The sequence below is a fragment of the Aptenodytes patagonicus genome, chromosome 3, assembly GCF_965638725.1.
Source record: "Aptenodytes patagonicus chromosome 3, bAptPat1.pri.cur, whole genome shotgun sequence".
Lineage (NCBI taxonomy): Eukaryota > Metazoa > Chordata > Aves > Sphenisciformes > Spheniscidae > Aptenodytes > Aptenodytes patagonicus.
The window spans coordinates 102,903,168-102,909,418 of NC_134951.1; positions in this window are offsets into that span (position 1 = coordinate 102,903,168).

The following is a 6,251-nucleotide window of genomic DNA, read 5'->3' on the forward strand; positions in this document are numbered from 1 at the left end:
ATTGTCGGGCATTTTTAACTTGAGGTAAACTGGTTATCCAGTTGCAGAGAGACAAAACAGCACTACCAAGAAAACTGTTTCAAATATGCTAAAAAGTTTTAAAATTATTCCCCTTGCATTCCTGAGAAACATAGTACAAGCAACAAAGTGATGGTTGGAAGTATGGTTTTGTTTTGTATTTATTTATTTTTCTGTTACTTGAATCTTTAAGACACAAGTAATATGATCATTCCCAATGAGTGCCAGCAACAATTTTTTGTAACACCAGAAATACAGCTAGTTATAAAGACAAATGCAGCAATAGCATATTAACTGCCACAAGCTTAATCATACCAGATCTGTATAAATGGTGGATTTTGAATCTGTGCCTCACATGGCATTGTACATGGAATTCCTTTTGGAGCCAATCCTACCTACTTCTCCAATTAATTCAGATAGAGTTGCGAGTTCTCAGCACTACCGAGGCTGTTTAATAAGGGCCTAAACCCCCAGCCTTTGAAAATGGAAAAATTCACTTTGAAAAAAGAATTCTATAGAACTGGGCATTTATTATGTAAATCAATAATGTTGTCGATAAAGATCCTATAACACTCAATAGAAAATACTCTACAGAGGTTTTGAACCATCCTACAGAATTTAATAGATAAGGTGTATGGCATGCAGGAACCTCTAAAAAGAAACTATGCAAAGCATATATTCTATATCAAGGCCCCAAATATTTTATATTAGTTTGTATGGGACCTTATTAAGTGTTAATATAAATAGGACAGTTTCATTAATTCTATGTTCTACCAGGGTTTTTCATCCCCAGGAGACACTATTCAGGAAGATAAATTTTTCTTCATGAACTTTCCACTAAAGCAAACAAAAAAGACTTCAAGACTTCCCTGGAAACAATCTTTGCTCTTAAAGAGCAATAGGTGGTATCAGTTATTCCAGACCAAGTCCTTTTCTCACTTCTTAAGTTTTTTAAATAGAGCTGTTTAGAAAATGCACTCCGTGCAATCCAGATATTGTGCAAGTATGCAATTTATCTTGTTGTATTTATCTAACTAGCTGTGGATAAGAAAACATGTTTTTTCTTTTATCTGAGCACTGTTGAATGGAGCTTTTCCCTTTAACAAATGCCATTTTACTGTATTAAAAAGAGGAATTCATTATCAGTCAGTTAAGTGAAGTTACTTTAGTCCTGAGATGTCCCAGTTTCAGAAAGGTTTGGTTTATGCTTCAAGCTTTGGTAACTGGATAGTCTGTCATTGAGTGGGAAACACATTAATTCGCAAAGGAGAGTGAAACCAGAAGTGGTGAAAATTTGTCACTGCTTCTTAACACAACTGTTATGACAAAATAATAATTCTTTTTAAAAATTCTTTTGATGTTAAATTTGGTGCTGTAGCAGCTGCAGTAGAAATAGTCAAATTTCTACTGGCTAAAGTATCCCAGGACTTCATTTTCAGTATTTCAGGACTTCAAAAATACAGAAATGACTATTGTTATCTATATAGTGTGGCAAAGTTGGCAGGAGTTGTTTTTTCACGAGCAAAGTTGGTTGTTCAGAATTTGGAAGGAGCTTTATGTTCAACAGTGTTCAGTGAATCATCCTAACATGTGACTGATTTTTGAGAAGTCAAGAGCACTCAGAAATACTCCTGAGAATTTATTCTACTTTTAATTACAGAGCTGAGATTATGGGGGTTCCTAAGGAACTGGCCGGTGGAATTTCTTATGTGTGATAACCCTACATTCCCCAAAGAAGGGAAGGATGTAGAATGAGTAACAGTAAGGTATGGCGACGATAGGTCTGCAAGAAGGATTAGGATCAAAATGGAAATGGCTTTACCTTAGAAGCTTCCCAGGTGACGGGAATAAAGAGTTGAAGAAAACAGTAATCTGACACAATTTTTACACCTCTCTAAAAATATAAGCATAGTCACTGTGGATTCATGATGAAAATTTTATAATACCACAAAACCAAACAACGTAAGACCGCCTACCCGGCTGCCCTTTTTAACCTCTGGATAGACCTGATGTATGATTGATAGACACTAACTATGGAAATATTTCCCAAGGGGCAGAAAAGTAAGGTTTTCCATGGAGTTTATTGTTTTCAGAAACTATCTTGGCTCCGTAAATAGCTCTGGTTCAAGTAAATGTAGAGGATGCTCTGCAGCCATTTAGCCCTGTGCTGTAACCTGGGGAAGCTGCTGACTGGGCTGACAGCGCTCCCACACATGCCACACAGGAAAAAAAGACTCAAGGTACACAGCACAAGCCTCATGTGAGAAAAGGCTTTCAAGGGAAAAGGGAGCTCAGTGAGTTTCCCACTCTCTCCTCGGCTTTCGGAGTTGAGATTGTACCTTGGGACGTAGGTTGGACAAAGACAGTTTGGTTTTTGGTACTGATGCACTATGAGCAGGTTAAGAGGATGCCAGCACCTCAGAAGTGAGAAAACCCACATCTGCAGAGTGAGCAGAGGCATTATCTGGAAGATTTTTGACGTGGGGGCCCCTTTTACTTTAGGCATGGATGGGATTATGAAGAGGACATGCTAATGTTTGCTAAACACAACAGAGCTGCCCTGTTTGACACCACACAAACTGATGAGACTGTAAAAATTCCTCGGGGGCTTTATGGAAAATAGATCCTTGTTTTAATTCTGTTCTATGATTAGTTACTGCTTCATACTTTTTTTTACACCTTCAGGGGACACCCACTGATTTAGCTCACTAGTCTGTGCAGTTTATAAACCAGGGTTTACTTTCTGTTAGCACAGTAATACCTCAAAGCCATGTGAGAACTCAAGGCTTTATGTATTAGTGGCGCATACAGAAAGCCTATTTAGAATTTACCATGGCTCACATTGTCAAATCTTTTTTTCCTAGCATTAGATCCACCGAAACATCTGTAAGCCTGCCCTACTAAATAAAAGCGCCTGACTTTTAGAAGAGAATGAAAGCAGCTCTTGTAGATTCTGTGTTTATAGCATGTCATATGGTACAGCTTGGTCAGAATATTTCTGAAGTTAAATAATGTTTAGAGAAGTTCCAAAACAAAAATCAATCCAAGAAAAAAATTCCAAATAAAAGATTTCTGGTTTGTAAAATGTCAGCCCTGCTTCCTTTGAGTAAGGCCGATCTACAAAAAATGGCTTTGTCTGTGTAACTTTAACATAGGGGATTGATTTAATTTTCATTTTCAACCGAAATAATTACACTTGTATAGTCATGGAGGTATGGTGCTGCCTTATTTCAGGAACAATCAGTCCCGTTTGCACTGCAACTTCTGGCTATACAAGGACGTACACCCCAATACCCTGTCCCCAAGCGCTGGATTACATACTGAGATACCTCTACATCCAAGGAGGCTACTTGAATGTGTAACTGCAACCTTGTTCCAGGTATGCCACAGGTCAGCACAGGCTTTAGAAAGCCAAATATCTTGAGGGAGAGTACTTTGATCTTCCCATTCCTTGAGTACAACTCTAAGATAAACTAAAAGCAAACATCCTAGTTTAGCGTGTTTTAGTAATCTGCCCAGGAATGTGATGTTCCCTGAAAGCAAATGTATAGCTTTCTCTTTCTGTCCTTCTCTCATAAATGAATTCTCTTTTTGTTAAGCTGAATGTTATATGAAGTAGTTTTTTAAGCTACAAATTCCCAAACACTCTTCTGATTAACCCCTCTCTAAGTATAGGACACACTACTTGTGTCCAAATTCCCCAGTCAGACCACAGCTCACACAGACTTCTGTCTCTCTCCTCTAGCGGGGATCTTGGGAATTTCCATTTGTCTGAGGAAGGGTTGTTTATCATGCATGTGACTCTGGTTCTACTTCACCTCAGTCTCATGAGAGTGTTTTTAGGGGATAATGGTTAAGATCTCCATTTTCCTTAAAATGGCAAATTTCTAGCTTCTGTGATTGCAGGAAAAATTTTGAAAATGTGGAACGCTCCTCTAAACCGCAGAATCCGGAAGTCAAATAAAATACTTTCTTCCTCTTTATTTTTAAGGTTCTTATGGTTTTTTAGCCAGTTTCTTTCTTTAGTATTGTTTTTTTCTGTAGAGAAGGTGGAGGTAAGGCGATTAACTCACGTTTTTACTTATCTATTTTTTATTCTTTGAGGCTGACAAGGAGCTTTTGCTAGCCTTCTAACTGTAAGTGAAATCAGGGTTATGCTGATTTCATTATAACTGAAATAAAGGGCAACTAGTCTCCAAACAACAGCAGCTACCAGCTCCTTCCCAAAAGCAAGTAAGGTCAGTGTGCCACGATCTATCTGAACCAAAGATCCAAAGGAACTCCTTCCTTGTAGTGCTCATGGCAGTCCTAAAGAAAAGGCTGGGGTGAGACCCCAAGAGGAGACACAGCCTGACTGACAGTCTGGGTAGTGTTCGGTGGATCGGAGGAATTTGCAGTGCACGTGTCAAACCAACTATTTTCCTCTCAGTATTCCAAGAGGGGTGCAAGAGGCTTTCCTTTTCCCTCTTCTAAACGGCCCTGCAGCCTGAAGGTAAGGGTTTGATGCCGGACAACCGAGGCTGTGCATTTCTTGTTTAATTGTTAGCTCCTTGCCTGTATAATTTTAGATGTGAGTAATTGTTTTTTTCCTCCTTTCTTTTCTTTTTTTTTTCTTTCTTTCTTGCATCAGTGGAAACAAAATGTCAGAAGTATGGGAATACTGGAGCAAGTGGAAAGAGTGAAAACAGACGCTTTCCTGGAATATAATATTATGCCATGGGGGTCAGAAGCAGATGAAGCTAAACAATGACAAAAGAGAGTGCCTTTATACATACATTTCTTCTTGTTCCTTTTTGAGCCATAAAATATTTGAAGTTACTAATTTTACTGTAAAAACAATTATTTTTCTACACGCTGGGCGGCTGGATTAAGATTTAAGCTACTGTTGAATGATTGGATTCTTGCTATTATTTCTTTTATTTTAACTTTAGTGCTGTCAGTATATTCAGTGTCATTTAAGTAAAGCTCATGTTGCTCAAGAAAGATTGCAACAGACTTTGTGTTTTGTACACCCAAGAAACTACTGCTTGTAGCTAGCAGGAAAGATATGAAGGACTGAGAAGGGAACTTGCTGGTCTGTATTGAACCATACTATTTTGAATAACATGTTTCAAGAAAGTGTCATTTACACAGTTTACTAGGGACAAGAAATTCAAAAATTAAAAAGGCTTCAAATAAAAGAAGTCATCCTCAGGGAACCCACTGGGAATCGTTCATTTGAGTTCACCCAAGAAAAATTGTTTTAAAGTTATTTACAATGCCAGATCCTTGGACTACAAGTTTGAGATATTGCTTTAGCAAAAGCTTTTTTTTTTCTTATTTTTTTGAACAAGGTTCCACTTTAAAATCACAGATTTATTTTCTGTAGAAAAGAGTTCCTTGCAAGTGTAGCAGAGAAGTTAGATTTTTTTTTTATGGAGGAAAAAGGAATTAATGTGTCTGAAATGCATATTCGCTAGGCAAGTTTAGTTTTGTGTGAAGTGGTAGCTTTAAGAATCACTCCTGATTAATTGTAAAGCCTAATGAAATCAGCAGGCCTTCTCACATGTTTCAAATTAAATATATGATCAAGTGATCTGCTGGATCTGACAGACTGTACTCTTCAGTAGATCCAGAAAAACATTTTTACCTGATTTATTTTTTTTCCTAAGAATAAACGTAAAGCCTGGTGAACTGAAACATTTCATGAGTTCATTTCTGTTTTACCTTATTGTTAATGCAAAACCCAAATATTAACCAAATAAAAATGGTTTGCCCTTTTCTTCTTTTTTTTTGGGGGGGCGGCATGGAGGAAACAATTTTTTATTTAGAAATCTTCTTAATTTGTAATTCTGGCATATAAAAAAGCAGTACTTGAAGATTTAGCACTTTGGATCACAGGAACTTTTTGTCTAACATTGTCAGACGTGAAATGAAATTTTCCAGTCTGTTTGGTTCCTACAATTGTTTAGGCAACCCAAAATGGCTTTTCTGCTTCAATTTTACAGAGTAGTCAGGAAATTTGTTGTTTTTCTTTGTCCAACATTCCTTTTTATATGGAAAGTCTGTTTTTGAATATTAGGAACTTGATGTTATTTAACAGTGTTAATAATTTAAACTTCTTGGATCTTTTTCAGGTAGTTCAGACCTTGAGAAAGCAAACATTTGCACTATTACAAATAAACTCCATTTGACTCACCTTCTCCAACTTCAGTGTCTGTCATTGAAATAAACATTACACAACAGCATTACAT